This window comes from Sinohyriopsis cumingii, unplaced genomic scaffold (assembly GCF_028554795.1).
Source record: "Sinohyriopsis cumingii isolate HCF-2022 unplaced genomic scaffold, ASM2855479v2 utg000160l, whole genome shotgun sequence".
Classification (NCBI taxonomy): Eukaryota; Metazoa; Mollusca; class Bivalvia; order Unionida; family Unionidae; genus Sinohyriopsis; species Sinohyriopsis cumingii.
The window spans coordinates 1,575,947-1,598,511 of NW_028315873.1; the positions used below are offsets into that span (position 1 = coordinate 1,575,947).

At 38.0% G+C, this 22,565-nt stretch overlaps 1 long non-coding RNA gene across 1 annotated transcript; it reads right to left on the reverse strand.

Moving 5' to 3' along the window:
* Nucleotides 1–371: 371 nt before the first annotated feature.
* On the reverse strand, nt 372–22,293 carry LOC149774628 (uncharacterized). The gene is made up of 5 exons (XR_016416739.1): nt 21,894–22,293; nt 21,259–21,380; nt 10,416–10,530; nt 935–1,041; nt 372–482 (listed from the first exon to the last, which is right to left on the reverse strand). It is a non-coding gene; the product is annotated as an uncharacterized LOC149774628 (long non-coding RNA).
* Between the last annotated feature and the right edge of the window lie 272 nt (nt 22,294–22,565).

Below are 22,565 nucleotides of genomic sequence, written 5' to 3' on the forward strand. Positions count from 1 at the left end.
TGAAAGCTGCTTGTGTTTCTCAAACACATATTCCATACTGGTGGCAAGAATGTCCAAATCTACATTACAAAAATGAAAACATTACCATCCATCTAGGAGTTGCAAATGTATGAAATCCTCTTGTTGGGTAGTTTTACTAACAGGCTTTACAGCAGGGCCTTCCATTAGATTTAAATGTGGCAGGTAAGTTGACAAAGTAGGGTGGGGGGTTGGGGGGACCTACCCCAATGGGGATAATTCATTTTTTTTTTAAAGTAGCATGGTGTAAAGTAAAAGTAGATGGGCTGATAAGGAATCCACTGAATTTACAGACTAAAGGTTCAGACATTTGTTTTTAAGAGAAAAATGAAAGAAGGAAACAATACAACAGATATTTTAATATGACTTTAATGTTTATTTTCTAGATTTAATTAAGATTATGAATCAGAATCAGTCTCCAACTCCACTGTAAAGTTTATCTATTACTTCTTCTGCTCAGGCACCTGCAAATTAAAACAAAATTGTAATGCTTAAATAAAGTCATATCATCTCAGCACTAGTTACATATGCAGAAGTCATGTTAATCAGCATTATAAAAATGTATGAAATTTTCTTCACTGCACTTGTGCTTCCCTTACTATCGTTAAGCCATGATACAAGATAACTTTGCACTTACTTGTCATTTCTGGCAAGTGGATGGTGCAATCAATTTGCACAAAGATGAATTTATTTCATCCAAATATTTCATGTGAATAAAAATTCCAAATGGAGGCACTTGTCCGATCAGACAAGATATATGCATCTTGTAGTTAGCTGGACTCTAGCTCTGATAGTCCTGGGCAATAGGATAAGCTGATTTTGTTATCAGTTTAGAAATGCATCCGCTTTGCAAATACTATGCTTTAAAAGACGAAACTGAATCCAATATTGATGAAATAAGAGTCATTTGGATAACCTTGTTTTTTATCATTCTGCGTTGGTTGGGTGCATATTTGAGGGTCTCTGATATGGTCTCTTCCATTCCATTTGCCTTTGCTTTGCCATTAGTTTTCAAGCAGGCTTCTGCATGAGTAATACAATGTTTTAAAATAAGTTTCACAACAAAGGATGCATTGCATTTTTCTAAATGCCAGCAATAATCAATGGAATATTTTTAAAACATGTACTTTGAAATGTGTCTCAAGTTACTTTATCAATTCATTTAAAAATCTCTGGCAAGTCACATGAAAAACACAATTTAAATCAAGCCATACTTACTTATCAAAGACTTTCTCATTCACATCCTTTACCTCACACAATAAATATCAGCAACACCAACATTAAATTCACACAATCAGTACAAAACCTATGTGTTACTCTGGACAGTACTCTCACATTGCACCAACATGTCATGAACATATGCAAGGCTGCGTATCTTGAGCTGAGACGCATCAGCTCCATTCTCAGATATCTTTCAGTTGATGCCACTAAAACACTTGTGTGTTCATTACTGCTTTCAAGACTGGACTATGGTAACTCAATTCTGTCTGGTTCATCTTAATATCTACTGCAGAGACTTCAAAAAGTTCAAAACATAGCTGCTTGGATCATACTTAGAGTACCACAATCAGAGCACACCTCCCAGCTGCTCTGTACCCAACACTGGCTATCCATTCGATCCAGAATCAAACACAACATTAGTTCTCTGTGCTACGTTTCACTGACAGACTCTAGTCCAACATACCTATCCGACCTCACCTATGTGTACACACAAGCAAGATACTTACACTCCTCTTCCGACAATCATATACTCATTATTCTCACTATGAAAACAAAGTCACATGGACAGCATTCTTTTGCATACCAGGGCCCAGCAACATGGAATGAATTGCCCACTGAACTTAGACACAAAGACGCAGTGATCCCATTCAAGAGTGCTCTCAAAACTACTTATTCTGACTACAAAAACAAACTTAATGACTTAATAATGTTAACTACCTTAAATATTCTCAGCATGTTTTTTATGTTTTCTAATTTCATGGTGTTTGTTTTTGTAATCATATCATTGTGTATGTTTTTATGTTGTCTAATGTTGCAAAGCGCTTAGAGCTTCTAAAGATTAGGCGCTATACAAAGTCCTCATTATTATTATTATTATATTTAGCTTGGATGAATATTTTTTAAATCAGTGGCCATAACTAAAAAATGGGATTTTGTTTTATGATCATAAAAGTATGTTGGACACCATCCATGATGTACAATGCTGTCTGACATTTCTATGCACCTAAGGTTTCCATCTCAAATATTAAAGCAAAATGCATACCGAATTTGACAGATTGATGAAAATAAAAAAAGCAATGCTTACCATTTGAAAAGAGGCAATTGTCACTAGAATATTCTATTCAAAATGATATTAATTTTGGACACAGGGGATACCACCCCCATGTTTTCCTGACTCGTGATATGTCGGCCTATTCTGTGCACAGCTTTAAAAGATGTAATGTTTATCCATCGAGCTATAGAAATGAAATACATTTACTGTAGACTGTTTCTGTCAGCAGTTAAGTTGAGTAATTAGGTCAGGTTTATAGCTAGTTTACAAAATTCAATGTAGAATGCCAATAAATGACAAGATGTATTTTTGCAAACTAAAGTGATCTTGAAAAAAGATTAGTAAAGTTTAACATTTTATAAAAAATAAGCTATTATGTGGAAAAGAAACAACAATGAAATAGGATGCAATGTGTTTATGTCTAGTTTTGGAAGGTACCGTCTCTAAGGTACCGTCATAATTGTACCGTAGTTTAATGGGTGGAAAGGCCATTGAAAGGTAAGGGCAGTGCGGAGACCATCGAGTATGTTCCAGAATAGCTGAATCTTTGTAGATACATAGATCCATTCGTAACTTCAGTCCGCAAGCGAAACACTGTACTTCGTATCCCAATCCTGACTCGGGTCCGAAGTAGACAAATCCTGTTCTAGCTAAAACATACGAAGAAGGTAATCCTTCCCTATCCGTAGGCCATTTTTGAAACATGTCCAATCGACGGGCACAATCACAATAGTCAGGTAAGAAGACTGGAAAATGATAGGGTTTGAACTTGGAATTCTCACTGGATTTCTCACTCGATTCTTGCTGCGGCGAAGTCATCCTTCTGGTGGGTGGCTATCCTCTTACAACCAATGTTTTATACCGACATGTCCATACGGCAAAGTAAAGTGGGTGGGAAGCCGCACTCGCTTCTGCTACACGATTTGATAGACTTTTTCCAAGGGTCGACTGACGATGTGGTGTGTGGGTAAACGTACAATCTTGTTGGGTTGATAGGTGGTCACTATCTCTAGACTGCAAGGCTTCTTTCAATATGCCAAAGTTGACCACTCGACTGGTACGATAATTCAGAGTAAGTCCTTTCACTTTACACTTCGTGTGCACTTCTCCTTGTTTGGCCCAGTATTCGTAGCCGTAATTTTTGGGACCACCACTAACGAAACTTAGAATCTTGTCATCGGGGTGCTTGTCTGTCCAGGCTCCTAAACGGTCTCCTTCGATGTCAGGGTGCTGTTGACTCGGGTGATCGATATAAATGCAACTGTCCATGTCAAAGTACAAGACACGTTCCCATAACAGTTCTAAAGCTTCGTACAATTTTAAGCGAGCATGAGCTGTCATGTAAGCTGCAATGATGACATTTCCAAAGGGGTCATCTTCTACAAAGTTTAGATCTTCTTCGTAATTCACCAAGATCAAATCCTCACGAACGACGTCCACGTGTTTCATGAATTTGGCTTTGTCGTGAATCATCTGAAAGTAGCGGGAAGGTTCGGTCAAATACTCCGTCTTGGGTAAACACGGTCATTGTGCCATTTTACCCCACAAGCAATTTAACATCACTTTGGCAAACGATCGCCTGCCTTCGTTTTTCTCAATGTGATCTGAAGTAATGCCTTCTTGTGCCCAGAATTTCTCTCTGAATGTCTTTTGGTCTTCGGGAGTGTGACACCAGGACAGATAGCCACTGGCTTCTTGCTCAGTTTCAAAAAGGCATCCACGTAGTCTGCGAAAATGCCTTTCTGCGTGGGGTCACCCTTGTGGAATTATTGTGTCTTGGGAAAGTGGCAAATTTCGTACACTTCTAACAGTTGGTATCCCATGTTCAGAGCTTTGAACAATTCTACGCTGACCCATGTCCCCGTCAAGGCCCGTTCTTCCTGGGCGTGATGACAAGGTTGATCTTGGTTGCACGTTTCAGCACAAGTACGGCACAAAGGAAACATAAGTTTGCCTTGGCAATGGCGAGGTAAGACGGGATGGTATAGGTTCGTGGGAGGCAAAACTTTGCACTTGATCAAGCCTTCGTATTGTCGAATGTTTTTTAGGTCGATGTGTTCGGTGAACAATTGTGGGTGCCCTGCAGGAAAGCAACAATATTTGCACACGTAGGGATACAGTGAACACACGTCCAAGTATATGATTTCTTCTCCTTTCTCTTCGTCAGCTTGGTACAGCAAACAGGTGGCATTGGTCCTTCCTCCGTACAAACTATTACTTGGGTTCAGGGGGTCCATGAACTGGTAACTTTCCATGAGGCGTTTAAACTCGGGATCGGTGTTCAAACGGTGATTGTATTTGTGTTCCCACATTTCCACCACTTGGTATCCTTCCTGTTCTAACTTTAGGCGTGGCTGACAAATGGCCTGGTACAAGTCTTCCATGGTTCGTTGTAAGAACTGATTTTTAGTGCCGCGGTCAGGGTAACAGACGGGACATCCGTGAAATAAGCAACCGTTAAACTCGTACATGATCTTGGGGTTTTCTAAGTCCCAGCCATTGACCGAATGCATTCCGATGATCTTTCGCCCTGTCCGTTGCGGGCATGCTGAATCCATTTTTCTTCCTTGTCGCACAAGTAATGCAACCAGCATGGGGCTTTGACCGAGTATTGACGTTTGACATAGTTGGTCGTTTGAGGACTGATGACAGCCACAGTGTTTTCAAGCATGAATCGTTGTCGGTAGACTAAGGAACACGCTTTGGCAATGGTGCAAGCCTCTTTTAAATGATCAACCCCTCCGTGTTCCATGAACAGTTCTCGAAATTTTCCACAGCATCGCCGTAAAATGTCCATGTCGGAACGACGATACTTTAGCATTTCTTCTTGAAAGTCGAAAGGGTCGGTGGCGTGAGCCTGGTACCAAGCGTAGAAAGTTTCTCGTTCGGTACGCATGTTGTCAGGGTCGTAATAGTGAGCCTGAGGCAAATGGGGTAGAACGGCGTGTTGATTGGCTTCTGTATTGAAAAAGTGTGGAAAGTACCCTTTAGCCATTTCTGTCATTCCAAACATTTTAGGCATTCGACTCAAAGGCATGGCTAAGTAGCTCATCGAATCTTTAAACTGCACTTGTCCCACTTGCATGAAAATGATTTTGGCTCCGTTCAAAGTGATTTTAGGACGCTCGATGCCACGTTCCGTATAACATCTCAAAAGAAACTGTCCATCATATCCGGAGAAATTGTGAGCCATCACCGTGGCATGACAATGACAATCTCCATAATAATGTTCGATGTCCTCTTGGCTCCACGTCTTGTCGATGGGGTCTAAGACCCATTGTGTGAAATCTGCTAGTGTGTTCGGTCCTTGAAAGATTTTTTCACGCCCTCCAGGAATCTTACTGCAGTGAGGGCAATAACTCAAGATAGGTTCTTGAATCACTTCTCGCACGCTCGATGAGCCACGCAGAAATTAGGAATGTGAATACTGATCTCTTGCATGCATTCGAAATCGAAAAAGATGAAATTGCCTTTCTTCTTCTTGTGACCATCCTCTTTCTCTGGTTGGGATTGGTATTTTTGTATGTAGCATTGGTGTTCCAAGTCCACAATGCAGTGACAAATGTGACATTTTTTCTTTCCTGAACATACGTGTGCCTTGGTACTGTTGATACATAGACCTTGTCCACACATTGGGCACAATCTCAGGAGTTGACAAGCACATTTCTTCTGTGAACCTTGCATCTTCAGATGTTGTTGGTAACAGGCAGGGCTGACAAATGTGCGCAGACAAGCAGGACAATGCACTGGTTCTTGCCCTTCGCTCAGACAGGGTTGAGAGGCCAAACACCCTGAGCATTTCGATCCACAATGTTTGTGTTGCTCTCGATTATTATAACCATCATAAGTCACATTTCTCACAGTAATATTTGTATCCCAGGAATCCAGTGATAGTGGTAATGGTATCGAAATGGTCATCGTGATGATAGAGGTGAATGTATTTTCCATCCTTAAAGTCTTTCCCTCGAAACAACAGAGACCCGCGCACTTCTTGAGGGTGCACTTTCAAGGTGTATCGTGGAGCTAGGGCATCTTGCAATTTTTGCATCTCAGGAATGCCACAGGATGTGTCTTTGGACAGGCATGCTTGTTGTAACAGAAGTTCTGCTTCATTTCGTTGTTTGGCTCGGTTCGATTTTCGAATGTTCTCCCAGGCTCTTTTCCATTCTACCGTGTCAATCTTGTCGGCATAGGTTCATCCCACCACGATGGCTCGGGCTAAACACATGTGGTCTTGAAAATTGTTAATTTGGACAAGACTTATTTTGGTAATGCGAAGGTTGTTGACCAATAAGGTCTTTCTGCATTGTCCGGTCCCTTGAGGAGGAGAGACGTGGGTCATGTCCAGTGTGGCTTTTCCATCGGTGATGTCAAACTGGTCATTAGATTGTTGCACGTGTTGAATCTTGTCCATGACTTTGGAAGTGGTCAATTCTGCAGGGCTGCTAAACTCGATCCAAACAGGGGATTTCAAGCCGTCATGTTGTATGGAAAGTCTCAAGCGATCATCTTCTTTGGGTTGACATTGTCGCTTGAGTGTGGTGAGCAAAGAATCCCACATGTCGGTGATGAACCCTTTTGCTTTCTCTAACAGTACTTCAGACTTGAAATCTTTAAACTTCACTGTGTATTTGTAAGCCGTAGTTCTAAATTTTCTAGAGGGACGCTTTTCCGTCTCTCGAATGTCATAGTACTTTTCAGGGTTGACTAAGGGTGGTAAACTTTGTTTAGAGGGTTTGGATTCTGGTTCACTCATGTCCTCTTCAAAATCACTGGCATGAATTTGTGCCAAGACTTCAGCCCTAGTACGAGGCGATAGATCGCGTTTCTGCCTCTTACTTTCTTCTTCTTTCTTCTCAAATGAATTGGATCATTTCATCTCGATAGCAAAAAGTCAAATGACTAAAGTTTAAACACCATGGATTAATTTATAGTCATAGCAGACCAGCGTATATAAAGGGTATGTGTCTTGTCCTTTCACTATTCATTTCACTCTCAAACTAAGCACAACAATGGAAGAGACTACCAAGATTGAACGTTTCATCAGAGCTTTGCGAGGGGTCATTAGAAAATTCTCTTCAGACCAGCCGAGGGACTACTCTCCTTCCTTTCAAGATAAAAGTCAAGATACTTGCTATATCTGTCAGAAGAAAGGGCATTGGTCTTCAGAGTGACCAGACCGTCAAAAAAGAAAAAAAAGGGGTTAGAAGAGACAAAAGTCAAGATACCTGTTATTATTGTCAAGAAAAAGGACATTGGTCACCAGACTGCCCAAAAAAGAAACAAGAGGAGTCAGAAGAAGAGAGGGATTCTTCAGAGGAAGAGGAAGAAGAAGAGGAAGAAAACAGACAGGTGAAGAAAAAGAAACAGGAGAAGAAAAGAAGGGAAGAAAGTGAGGAGGAAGAGGAGGAAAAGACTATGACGGTGAAGAAATTAAAAAAACAGAGAGTGAACAATGAGACAGAATAAGTCTATGAACTTTTTAAAGTGCTCTGTTGTGAATTGTGAATTGTAAATATTTATAAAAGAATAAATTAATTATAAAAGGTAAGTGTCTTTGGGTTTTGATTTTAAAATAAGAACCTACACTCACGCACACTCATACACAGACAGGTACTATTGGGTAAAATGTTTTTTTTTAGTTATTGGCAATTGAAAGCCTATCTCTTTTCGAGAGACGTGGATGGCCCTGAAAAGGGCCTTTTTTGGTGTAAGGGGTGAGTTTAAACAATCAACTTTAACTGTCTTAAGCCTTTGCCATGGCCAAGGCCTACTTCTGGACTGCGTACTGTTGATGATGATTTCGTTGAAATCACTAAGGATGGTGCAGTAGGCGTAGTCACAGGGTTGGAGTGTTTAGCTTGGGAAGGTCGTATTCTCTTCGGCCGTAATAAAGAAGTCTGATACATCTGTTTCAGACTTCTTAACTAAAATGTCTAACAGTACCGTGACCGTTTGATTTTGACACCCTTGTTTCTTTGCTGCTGCGTCTTCTTCTTCTTGTTTTTTTCTTACCTCTTCTTCTTGCTGCTGTTGCTGTAGGAGAAAAGCTTGTTCCGCTTCCTTTTGCTGTTGTATAACTTTCTCCAATTCTTCTTTCTGTCTCTGTCTAAAATTTTCCATGTGCGGTAATGAAGGAGAAGGTGACGAAGGTTCAGGAACAAATTCTTGCAAGGTAAAAAAATCCACAAAATCCCAATTCACCTCTTCTGAAAGTAAGTATGGGTTCCCTTGGGTAGTCTCCACCATCAGTGCACCCAAACTGATCGTTTTCTGAGTTTCCGTCATGTTGAAAAACTGTCGCTTAGATTGACTACGCACAGGCGCTAGCGAATCTATATAGACTATGTGACGTCACAGACTGCTCTCTTCGGATTGGACGTGGGCTGACTGAATTTTGTAACGCGTGTTTGGATTGGTCAACAAACTCAATCCGTTTCAATCCTTCCTCCCCCTATAAATAAGTACAGTTCACTGCATTCCTTCACCTGTTACTCAGCACCCCAACATGTGGACCGATGTACAATCTTCAACGCTTGTGTCTTCGATGATGTTCCGGACGGACATATCAATGTATGTCCGATCCAACTGGACAGTTATCCACAGGACAGACACCAGCCTGTGGATGCGAAGAATCTTATGTGGAGCATCAAGGATGCCTCAAAAGAGTCTTAATCTATGGTCCTGCAGTCAGGCACAGCCTAAGGTCAAGAAGAAGATGTCACAGATGCCCTTTATGTTAAGGGTATATTAACATAAAACCAAAGGCCCTTTTCAGGGCCATTCCTATCTCTCGAAAAGATCTTGACTTTCAATTGCCTACCCCTTTTTTTATTTTTTTGTTTAAAAAAATAATAAAAAAATAGAGACCCCTCCCTGTTTCAATTTTCGCCTGTTCCATTTTCATAGACCCATCAGGTCGGGACCTTATTAAAATAGGGTCCCGACCCTGTTCCATTTCCCCTAGTCCCAAGACAGTCCCACGAATTATTCCCCATGTTCAATTTCCCTTGTCCCTAGAGTGAATAGTTTTTTTTCTTTCTCCCATGTTAAATTCCCCTTGTCCCTAGAATGGATATTTTTTTTTTCTCCCATGTTAAATTACATAGTCCCCAGAGTGGATATACCCTTTTTAACATGGAAGTTCCCTAGTCCCTAGACCATCCCTATTCACTACTACCATTGTCATTACCAGCCTGAAACCAAATTTAATGCCATTTGTATAAATTCATTTCAAATAAATATTATGATATAGTTGAAGTGTAAAGTCAAGCAAGTATTCTGTTTGCAGATTTTACATTTTAGATATTATAGTAAAGTCATATTTTCTCTTGTTTAGTAAACTTTATTGCAACTGGTTCCAAAATAGTAAATCTTATTTAATGTTCATTCACCAGAATAGGTATTAATACAATCCCGAATTAACTGTATGGTACTAAAATATACCCTGATCTTGTGTGAGATTGTAATATACAGAACTATACCTCAAGACAACAATAATATATTGAATTTATATTGTATCAAGACTGTCATGGTTATGAACTCCAACTTTATTCAGGTTTTTTCATAATAAATGATCATCTTGTGCTATGGTTGAAAAGAAATCAAAGTTCAGTTTAACTCCATTCTCTCCACATTTGTCAGTTGTTAAGAGGCATACTCATCCTCAGTGTTATAGTAAAATGTAATCTTATTTGGATCAATCTTGGTGGTGTAATATATGAATGGAGAAAGAATATTATCATCCAGATTAAAATATGTTTTATTCAGACTCTACTAAAATTTTTAGTTGGATATGGGTTACGGAGCCTGATGTGTACGAACAAAGCAATGTGTACCATGACCTTTTTAATTTAACATTTTAAACTCCTGCAGAAGAAAGAGATTTTTTAGATCCATTAATCTGTATTAACAAAAACATTTCTTCAGTATGATTTTCAATTACTTAGTATTGACAAAACTCATATTTTAAAGTTGTTTTTTTTTTTGTGTTTGGTTTGGCCTTTTATGGTAAACCAACACAAGTAAGTTATTTAGTGCCAAGGCACTTTAAGTATAGTGCCTTGCCCAAGGACACACCATGGTAGCTAACCCAGGTTGGTCTGATGGTAGAATTTGAACCTACCTTATTTCACAGGTCCAGAAAGCTAACCACTGAGCCACTACAGCTCCCCATCTTATAGTGGAATGCTGGTATACTTTATGATCAAGAAGGATGGGTTGGGGTATGCATGTTGCATCTGAAAAAAGTGATGGAATTTTTGTTTACATAATATTTTAGTCATACAATATGAATCATTTTCTATAGATTTAAGATGTATCAGATCAAGTTAAGAAAAATCATATATTCTGTTTCCTGGGAATGTACTAAAATTCACTGTTATTGTTTGATTTTTTGGTAGTAAGCTTACTTGGTATTTTTTTCTTTTTAACTTGAATACCTAATTTGTTAACATCCTATTCTAAATCTTCAGAGTTCTGTCTATTAAGTGACAACTGTTGATACATGTAGGGAAGTTTTTGTTTATATCTTTTGATTTTTGTGATTCTGGAAGTTGCAGTATTTGTTGTTGTATTATAACCATTTCAGTAATTTAATGAATGCAGAGTATACTGCTCTATAAATGAAATTTAAGTGAAAATAATGTAAAAGTATGTTTCACTGCAAATATAAATTGTTTAAAATAATATATCATTTATCATATGACTATTCAATTGTGGTAACTAGTATTCCATCCAATATCTATATATTAAAATACGTCTTTTCATACAGCTGGTGATCATTTAGATACAAGTCCAATTGAACATAATCAAATTATCAATGCAGGTGTTTTTATTAGTAGTAGTATTGCAAGTATAAGTGTTAGTATTAAGATTTCATATACAGGTATGATAAGTGTATCATAATGTTTAAATGATGCTCCTTGTTACAACATAAAATATGTTCATTGAAACAAATGGTTCACTGGTAAATTGGCAGCAAAGGTCTTCACTGAATTATGTTGCATAAACTATTTTACAATAAAACATATATGATGCATCTCAATTATGATGAATGTGAGGAGGAGGATTAATAATAATGCAATTTAAGTTATCTTCATAACATAAGTTCTAGCAGATGTGTAATTTTTATGTGGTTCATCATCAGTTTGAAACTGGTCTGTGATTTCTGGATCTGGACATACCTGGTCCCCTGCTGTTGTGCTGCTATGGTCTTTACAGTTCATTAGGATATCAGTTACACTTGGTTTACATTTAGAACCCCATGGGATGGAATGCCCAGTTTGAAACTGAGAGAATGGTTAATTATCCATAATATAACTCCTGCAGTTATTATTAGGTTTGATATCAAGGTCTTTCTTTAAAAGCTTTTCAACTCAGGTTCTGTTCTACCATACAGATAAATAAAGTCAAATTCAAGGCTTTCAGATTTGTCCAGTTTGTTTCATGTGTTGCGGCAGACAGACTGTATATTGCCACTGTACCATATAAATATCAGTGCTTAGTCTGCTCTCAGTTGCTGTGGTTTGATTAGTTACAAGTGTCATCACATGTGACTAATTATTGACCAATGTAATGAAACTTGTATAATTAGAAGGCTGTATTTAAAAACTCTAAAGATCTTAAAAAGAAAATTGGATCGGGGTAAGTAAAACCTTTTACTTTGACCATTTGGCTAGAAAATAATTTTCAATAAGTTTAAATTGGATAATAGTAATATAATAATTAATTACACAAATCAGAATAAAAGCTATTTGCATATCCCCTTACAGCTGTTGCTTTTTCATAGTACTAAGTAGAATAAAGTATAGTTAAGACAGATAGCTTTAAGCTAGAATTAAACTCAAATAAATTGCAAGAAATCAAAACAAACCCAGGATTAAAACTAAAGAAATATCCCGTCATATATACCTTACATCAAATAAAGAAACTCAAGATGGATAACAACAAAATTAATGTCACATCATCAAATAGTTATCTCAGCTGCCTGGTCAACCTAAAGGCAGATAAACTAAGGCAAACTTACTCCGAAGCAGTCTCATCCCCCCTAAGAGAAAAACGACAGATACAGTTCTTAACGCCAATTTTCAACTCGACCCCAACTGACTCGATGAGTAGACTCTACCTGTCACCAAGCGTAAACGAGAATGTGGACAATCTACCGAGTAACCGCAAAACTACATCCGACACGAGTACCCAAACTGAGGAACAATACTCAACAAGCACAAAAACAACCCAGACCACGCTGGTTAAAAACACTAGCAGCCAGGGGACTCAAACTGAGAACCTACTAGATGAAACAGAACGCCCTCACCCTACCACAAATAAAGCAGTCACACACGACTCAACAAAAGGTAAGAATAATAGGAAAACCAAATCCCAAATACCAGTTAGAAAGAATAAGGAACACACTAACTGTCAGAATACAAGACCCAGCAAGCCGGTTATGGACAACGAAACAAAGTCAGCTAAAGAGACAAACACCAGGGGAAAAAAGACCAGTCTGCAAAATATCCAAAACAAGAAACACCCCGCTGAACTGACTCTCTTCGTCAAGGGAGTAAATTCCAAAATAACGAAGTTAGCCTTTAAAACCATAGCATGGCAATTGAACAAACATCACCAAGGAGAATTCACGCTTAAAAGCACTAGAGACGACTTGCTGATAATCAAATGCACCACTGAACAACAGATTGCCAAATATATGGAAATTGAAAGAATAGACCAAATAAATGTTCAGGTCACTAGACACAACAGAACAAAACAACACATAGACCCAAACCCCCCAAAAACACACAACAAAGGAGTCATATACGTATCAACTCAAAATAAAACCAATGAAATAGTAGACTACATAAGGAGTAAAGGACAGGAAGTAGAGAAAGCAATCCGCCTAAAAACAAGAATGGGAAAGGATAGCACTGCAGTGGTACTCTTTTTTAAGGGCGCCACCCCAGAAACTATCAAAATAGCCGAAAAACTCGAGGCTAAAAAAATTTTTGCTTTCAAAAACAAACCACGGTTCTGTGGCAACTGCAAAAATTGGGGGCATTACTCTAAGAGTTGCGGAAACCTATTCCGGTGCAATCAATGTGGTCTTCACCACCCAGACCGGAAAACATGTAGCGCCACCAATCAGCACTGCGCTAACTGTAGTGGTAACCATAAACCAAACCACGCAGAATGCCCCAGGGCTCTTAGAGAAGCCCTAATAGTCGAATATATGATCTCCCATGGGGTAAACTATAAGCAGGCCAAAACAAAAATCAGGATACCAAAAACAAAATAAATAGGTAGCACCCTCACTGGTAGGAAACACGCATAAAACGAAAACAACAGTAAATTAAACAAACTATTAAGACTTTTTGCACTAGAGATGGATTCCAGAGCAGAAATCAAAATATGGCAATGGAATGCACGCGGCCTTAGGGCCCACGCTGACCAACTAAATAACAAAATACTTGAACAGGAAAGAAAACCAGATGTTATATGCATACAGGAAACCCACCTAAATGATACCTCACGTATCCCAAACATCATAGGCTACAACACCAAATACCTAAAGCATCGATCCCCCACAGCAAGAGGAGGGGGGTTAGCAACCTTTGTTAGAGATGGAATTACATCAGAAATGCATAAATTAACAGATAGTAGACCGCCCAATGACTTCGAAATACAGATAGTCAAAATAACCGCTCAAACTAAGCAGGTACTAATCGTTAACCTCTATGAAACAAATGAGCAGCGCAATTTAAGTGCAGACGAAACAATCAAAATGATTAAAGACTGTGGAGAATGGGTGGTAATATGCGGGGACTTCAATGCGCACAATGAACTATGGGGGAGTCAAAAGACGGACATTAAAGGAAAAATTGTAGAAAAATGGGCACAAAAATGCAACTTAGTTTTTCTAAACAACGGAATGCACACCCGGATAGATGACAGAACAGGCCACACATCAGCAATAGACCTATCTCTATGCACACCAAGATTAACAGGCATTTCTGATTGGCAAGTTGATGAAAGCGACCCTATGGGAAGTGACCATTACCTTATAAATATAGAAATACAAATTAGAATACCTCAAAATAAAGCGTCCTTCACACCAAGATGGAAATACGAACAGGCCAACTGGATTAGGTTCAAACAGATAGGTGACTCAATCGACCCAGAAACCATATATCGCCGGGACATTGACACCTTTAATGACAAATTAATAGAAACCATTAACACAATGGCCCAAGAAACAATTCCTAAAACTAAAGGAGTAGCACCCAAACCCACGGTGCCCTGGTGGAATAATGAATGTAAAATAGCAATTAAAGAGAAAAAAAAGAGCTCTAAACAAATTCAAAAGAACTAAAAATAATAGGGACTTTAACTACTACAAGGAAAAGGAAAAAACTGCCAAACAAACTATTATGATAGCTAAACAAAACTCATGGAGAGAATTCTGCTCAAAACTAGATATTAACACAAAATCGAAGGAGGTGTGGCAAAGAATTAAAAAAATGAGAGGCAAAACTAAATCAATAACCCCCAACATACCTGGACAAAACAACAAACATAAGGCAGAATTATTCGCAAACTATTTCGCCAACATGTGTAGCAATACCAACTTAGAGGATAAGTTTAAAAATCATAAAAGGCAATTTGAGGAAAGCAACTCTGACAACATAAAGGAAGCAGGAAATAATGACGGCCCACTAAACCTTCCGTTTACAGAAGCCGAATGGAGAAAGGCCCTCGCCGGCAAAAAGACCACATCCCCCGGGGAGGATACTTTGGGGTATGAAATGTACAAGAACCTACCCAAAAAACTTGTCACAATTGCACTTAACCTCATTAATAAAATATGGGAAACCGGTACCATACCTATAAGATGGAAAAAGGCAGTAGTGGTCCCGATTCTTAAGCCTGGAAAACCCTCAAGCGATATAAAATCATACAGGCCCATATCACTAACAGACAATATATGTAAAATAATGGAAACTATGGTAAACAACAGGCTGAAATACCATTTAGAAAGCAAAGGACTACTAGCTAATACACAGAGCGGGTTTCGCAACTACCGAAGCACAATAGACCAACTCATGAGACTAGAAACCGCTGTCAAATTAGCATCTAGAGAAAAATTTTAAAAATCCAGATATGTTACAGCCATCTTCTTAGACATGGAAAAAGCATATGATCTAATGTGGACTAAGGGACTGATAAGTAAACTTAAACCATACGGAATAACTGGCAATATATACAAATTTATTGCTAACTTCCTAACCGATAGAAAGATACAAGTCAGACTAGGACAAGACTACTCCGAACGATACAAACTGGAAAATGGCACGCCACAATGAAGCGTAATCAGCCCAACTTTATTTAATATAATGATAAACGACCTGGAAACAGCGGTAAAACCCAACCACCTTGACTTATCCCAATTCGCCGATGACAGCGCCGTATGGAAAACTGGCAACCCAGCCAGCAGAGAAACGACCAAGCACTTACAAAAAGGACTAAACGATATAGGAAATTGGACAGATAAATGGGGATTTAAATTGTCACCTCTAAAAACAGTAGGCATAGTTTTCAATCCGGGAGGTGGCCACCCCCCACCCACTCCAAACTTAACCCTAAAGGGGGTACCCATCAAATTCGAAAAACAAGCGACACTCCTAGGTATGGTATTCGACCACGAACTCACGTGGGCAGCTCATATCCAAGATCTCGTAACAAAGTGCAAACGAGACATCAACCTCCACAGAAACCTCAGAGGGGTGAATTGGGGGGTTGATCAAAAAACACTCGTTACCCTATATAGAGCACTTATAAGAGCAAAATTGGACTACGGTTGCCAGGTATATGGAGCGGCGAACGCCACGTTACTAAAGAAACTAGACACAGTCCAATCAAAAGCGCTAAGGGTATGCACCGGCGTCCTAAATGGTACCCCCACACAAGATATCTTAATAATAGTAGGAGAACCCCCGCTAGACCTAAGGCGGAAGGAATTGATGCTGCGATACTCGACTCGAATATCAATACACCAACCCAACCACCTCACGCTACAAGCCCTCTTAGCATGCGACAAACCATTCGATACAAAAGGAAAAAATAAAAAAATACCTAGTGGGAAAATAATTATAGAATTAAAAAGGAAATTTCAAATCGCAAATATCAACCCAGAAAAAATAAGGTACTACCCAGACCCCCCGTGGACCTGTCCCACACCACAAATAGATCTTAGCTTACGTAAACTAGGACAAAAACAAAATGACCCGATAGGACTAAGAGCATCAATACTAACGTACATTGACAACAAATACGAGACATACACGCAAATCTTCGCAGATGGATCAAAAACCAAAAATCCAAATAAAACTGCAGCAGGGATAGTGATCCCAAAATTAGATGTCGCCGTTGGAAAAAGACTCCCAGACCAATGCGCTATATACACGGTAGAATTCATGGCAATACTAATGGCATTAACATACGTCAAAACATACCCCACAACTAAGGCAGTCATTCTAAGCGACTCTTACAGTGTACTACAATCGTTAGCAACAGACCAATCCAAGAGCAGACCTAATATGATTAATCATGCAAGATCGCTACTTAAAGAGATTGAAAAAAACAACAAACACGTTGAATTCGTATGGATACCCTCTCACATCCATAATCCCAGGCAATGACAAAGCAGATGCAGAAGCAAAAAACGCCACAAACGAACCAAAAGCCCAAAATATAGCATACAGCGTCACTGAAATCAATAACATGGGACAAGATCAATGACATGTGGCAAGAGCTATGGGAAAAATCGGATGCAAACAGTCTAATACACACGATGATGAAAAAAGTAAGTAGAAAAGTCGAAAGTCCGACCTTCAAAAATCCATACGATATAACAATAATAAATAGAATAAGAACAGGTAAAACACTATTGGCAGGATGCGCAGGGAAACACATAAAAAGGGGACCAACCGAAAACTGCCCCTACTGCCCAACTCCAGAAACAATCGCACACTTAATAAATATATGCCCCAAATACAACCAGGAAAGGGCCGAACTAAAATCTCAACAGGAACAAATAGGAGAACGGTGGACATACCCGGAGTTACTTGTGGCAAAAAACAATAACATAGGAATGACCTATAATAACATCATGACATTCATTAACAAAATAGGCAAAAGGGGACAAATCTAAACCGAATGAAGGGTTGGGTATAAAGAGAGACCATGTAAAGAAATTAAAACCAATAAACCTAAAAGATCGAACCAAAAAAGAAAAAAACCAATCAAAATATTACAAATCACTGTTTGGGAATTGTGACGGCCGGCTCGGGCTAGTGGGTTCACAGACTGACACCGCCGCTCATAACCCGAACAATAAAAACCAGATAAGGACGAATATTACAAAATCACTGTTTTGGAATTATAATGGCATGCTAGGCCCCGTAGGTTCAAAAAAAAAAAAAAAAAAAAGAAAAAAAGGAAAAAAAAAAAAAAAAAAACAAAAAACAAAAAAAAAAATATTAAAAAGTAAATCAAAGACCAGTCAAAATATTACAAATCACTGTTTGGGAATTGTGACGGCTGGCTCGGTATCGTGGGTTCACAGACTGGCACAGCCGATCATAACCCGAACAATAAAAACCAGATAAGGACAAAATATTACAAAATCACTGTTTCGGAATTATAACGGCATGCTAGGTCCCGTAGGATCAAAAAAAAAATAAAAAAAATATAAAAAAATAAAAATAAAAAAAATATACATTAAAATAAATCACAAATAGCTAAGCTAAACAAAAATAACAGGTAAATAGCCAAGTGGTCAAAGCGAAGGGAAACAAAGGCAATCAAACCACCTCCCTCGAAGAAAACATCTCACGGCGAACATGGCAGTATCAAAAGGACGAGAAGACCAAAATAGAAACGGACACGGGATAAGGCAGAAAGAGCTGAAATAAAGAAGAGCAGGAAAAGGCACAGGATGAAGTTAAACGTCCTAAGGCAGTAAAAGAAGAAAGAACAGGACACTTGCAGACCTTGGGGAATGAAGGCAGAAACAATGAAAAGAGTATGCCTCAAATAATCAAACCACCCCCACCCCCCAGTATGAAAAGAATTGCCTTCCCGAAATCAAACAAAAGAAATAAGGCCACCCCCCCCCACATCTACTTATAAGTGTGAATGAGAAAGTGAGCGTGAATGTGTGTTGTCGGGATATGTGGGAAAAGCAGAAAAACGAACAAAAATGTCTATAGCCATCACACAAATATAGCATACACACTCCCTACCCACCTTTTTTTTCTTTTCTTTTCTTTTTTTTTTTCTTTTTTACAAACAAATTTTACCACATAGGGCTTTCATTCTGACCCACGAAAGCCCTCTTTTGACCAACAACTTACTGGCCCTGAAACACACTGATTGGTTTAAAGCCACACGTACGAAATACTTAACCAAATTGAGATCTCCAAAACAAAATAAAGGGCTACTAAAAGCCTACTAGATGTGAAAAAATTTTCGGAAAATTCAAGTACGCAAAGTACACAAAATTTAATAGACCTTACACAAGATAGGAAAATTCACAACTCAGGAATATCTGAAGCGTATGTGACAATCACATGTTTGGCAAGATAGTACAGGAATAGCCCAATAAATATAGGGAACTGGGCATTGATTGCAACGAAAATTTCATAATACTGCTGCTGGTGTGCTTCGGTTACTGCCTGAAATGAGAGAGGAAGGAGATGCAGGATGCAGAAACAGACCACCAACGGAGTACAACGATGGAGAAGGTTGCAGCGATGAGAGCCTGGGCGGGACCTTTTGGGGCACCTGGGCTTCGGCTTGCTTGCTTGGGGGCATTGTATAAGTTAATCGCTAAATTCAAAAAGTACACAAACGTGTACAAACTAAACAGTCGCACATACCGAAAGGTGCACGTGACTTTAATCCAATGAATGAATGAAATGTGTGCTAGAGGGTAGGGTTAGCAGTTATACTCCCAATTATGTTTGTGATGAGCAAAAGCAGCTGCACAAATTTGAGCTTTTAGTTTGGTTCTGGTAGGGTCAAAGGATGCAGGTACATTTTACATTCATTTTTTACTAGAAATAGCTATTTTCAATATTTTTCTGTGACAAGGCAACTAAAAGAATCAGTATGTGCCTTATGCATGAATAAAGTTCACTAGTACTATAACAAATTAGCATACTTTTCGTCACCCCTCTACCATCAAGATTTTTTTATATTTACCTCTGTAGCAGACACAAATAAAAGTCGGCTGCTCATTTGCAGACTAAGTTACGCATATGATCTCCAATGCTCATCTAACTGTGACAGGCAGTCACCAACAAGCCAACCTATTTCCATGCCTAACTCAAAGTAAATCTGAACCACATTATAGATTTAGCTTATGTGTAAATTTATAAATGCTAGGCTTGTGATAATTAGGTTCATGCCTTCTACCTTAAAAATTAGAGGGATGTCAAAATACGAAACTATCCAGTGAGACCTATGATGTTAATTTTAATCCCTATGGGATTTGTGACATAAAAAACCCAAATGCTTTATGTATTAAAAGGTAACTAATGGGGGCAGGATCTGCAGTGAATCAATGGTTAGTATGCTAGACTCCTGATAAAAATGTTTGTGTTAAAATCCTGTTATCAAGTCAACCAGGTTACCTACTGCAATGTACCCTTGCCTTACTCCAATTCCCTCAGTACTCAGTAAACAACTAGTGTTGCTGTACATAACAAAACCAGTCCATATTGATTTTACATATTTTACTAAATCCTGACAAAAATAATTCTCTAAATAAAGAATGATTAATATGTGATGGTCTCACATGTAATCAAACTCTTCCAAGCTTTTAATGATATGAACCGATTTATCAATGTTTATCAAATTTGCATGAAAAACTATTTCTTATTTGTCATCAAATATGTTCAATGTTTTGATCATATAAGCATTTCTGCTACATTAGATCAAAATAATCTTTTTGTCAGAAATAGAGCCCTTATAGTATTTGCAAGGTCAACCAATCAGATGCAGAATTTGAGTTTAATATGAATGAATATTTTTTTTACAAAATTGCTCTTTTGCTATATCTTGATGAGATAAATCTATTCACCAAGTCTGATGAAATTAATGAGAAATAGTTTTAAGAGCAGTAGCAAGAATGGCTAGTGAGATGTAGAACCACCACATTATATGCATAGATTTTGCTTATAGCCTCAGACATACAAGCAAATAATTAAACAAGTCAGATCTAAATTGGATCATAAACACTGTTGTGCAAATCATAAGAAACTCTGCCAATCAGATGCAAGGTCACTTCACTACCATACCTTTATCACACATAATAAGCATCATTGTGAAACTTGACTCTATAAGCCCAATGGCCAAGCATGATCAAACTTGAATCAGCAGTAGTGGTTATAACCTCATGTATTTGTATGCATCTTCACTTCTTCAATCTAGATCTCATTTATATAAGCATGTATTCTACGTTTAGTAAAAACTGCACTACATGTATAAATATTGCATGCGGTGGTAACATACTCAGATGAAAGATCACCTTATTATTATTAATGGTTAACACTCATCAAACTTCAAGGACAACTTAATGATTTTAGCCTATATTGTGGAAGTATGGCTTTTAGGCTGGTTAAAAAACTCAACTAATCTTATACATGATCACATGTATATACTTGGATTTTGCTCATTATTAGATTTATCCAAGATGTTGATTTAAGCCCAAAACCAAGTTTTATATAAACAAATTGATCAGAACTATGGACTCCAAAGTAGCTAATTTCTTACTGTTGAAAGACAGAGGGGGATGTGAAATAAATAACACACTCTGGACCATTACATAAACCCACTTAGCCTTTTGACCAGTTGAGATAAAATATCAACAATAATGTTAAATAAGATTGATAAATTATGTTTTCTCACATTACCTCTAGCCCTTTTCAACATGGATGGTATTTTTCTTCCACATATGTCAGCTCTTAATTAGTGGCCCTTTCCCATCATGAATGTTGTAGGTGAAACTCTCAGAATTAGGCTTTTTAATTTATATCTGTAGAAGAAAAAAACTATTGGTCTGCATATATCAATGTCACCATTTCTGTATTAGATTAAAATACCATATGTGTGTGTGTGTGTGTGTGTGTGTGTGTGTGTTAATTTTAGAATTTAAGCAAACTTGTCTCCATGTGTTTATTTTAAAACTGATGATGATAGCACATAACAGGTTCAATGGATAAAATGTTATTTCTTACTTCTTACAACTGCTCATTATATCTGAATTTACATTCAATGTTTGTTTTAATTAACATATTTGGGATATTGGGCAAATTATTTATTTTGTAGTTTATCATTATATCATTTACCAGTCTTTTATCATTCAAATATGTAATATAGTACCATTATACTGACTTCATATTCTATATGATATCCCAGCAATACATATTAAGCAGATAAGTGCAAATAAAAATGTTCAGAATGTAAAATTTACTCCAAGCTCAAAGAAGATCAGCAAAAGATAATATCCAACAAATTACCAAACAAAAAGCGAAGTTAACGCAGTTACCTTTATTATGACGTCTCCAACACCAACGGTACTGTACAGCTACGTCTTCTGAGTTTTACCGTCATCTTGTCTTTCAAACCAGAATTAATTTCTTGAGCTCTTACAAAATGAAGAAACTTTTAAATACTATAATTTAAGCAGCTTCTTTACATGCCATCAGATAAATTATGGCACAGTGTTATGTCTGTCAGCAAAACGCAACTTCACATTTGGACGGCGCGCTGTGTGGGCATCGCCGACACAGCAACTGACATGAATTCTCTATTAGCAGACAATGATTCGGAATAAATCCTTCGCAAATCTAACATTCTCGATTTTTCATAGTTCCACTTTTCATTGTTGCATCTGTTTGATTGTACAATTGCTAATGATGTTCAATGAATCAACTTCAATTCATCTGCTGTCTGAAATCCCGGTTCAGTTGGTATTTTCTTCCGCGCATGATGCCGTGTAAATAAAAGATACGGTCGACATTCAAAGTGGTTTAGGTTAATTTATTATTTTTCTTTATTAAGGTCATTTGCAGAAAGTGTTTCGCTAGGGTGAGAAAAAAAAATATAACAAAAAGAAAACTTTCTTTTCCAACGCTAATACTGTATATATTTCAATTTGTGATTGATGCTATAAATAAAAAAAAATGATAATAAAGCATTTTAGCCCGTGGCTTCGGCA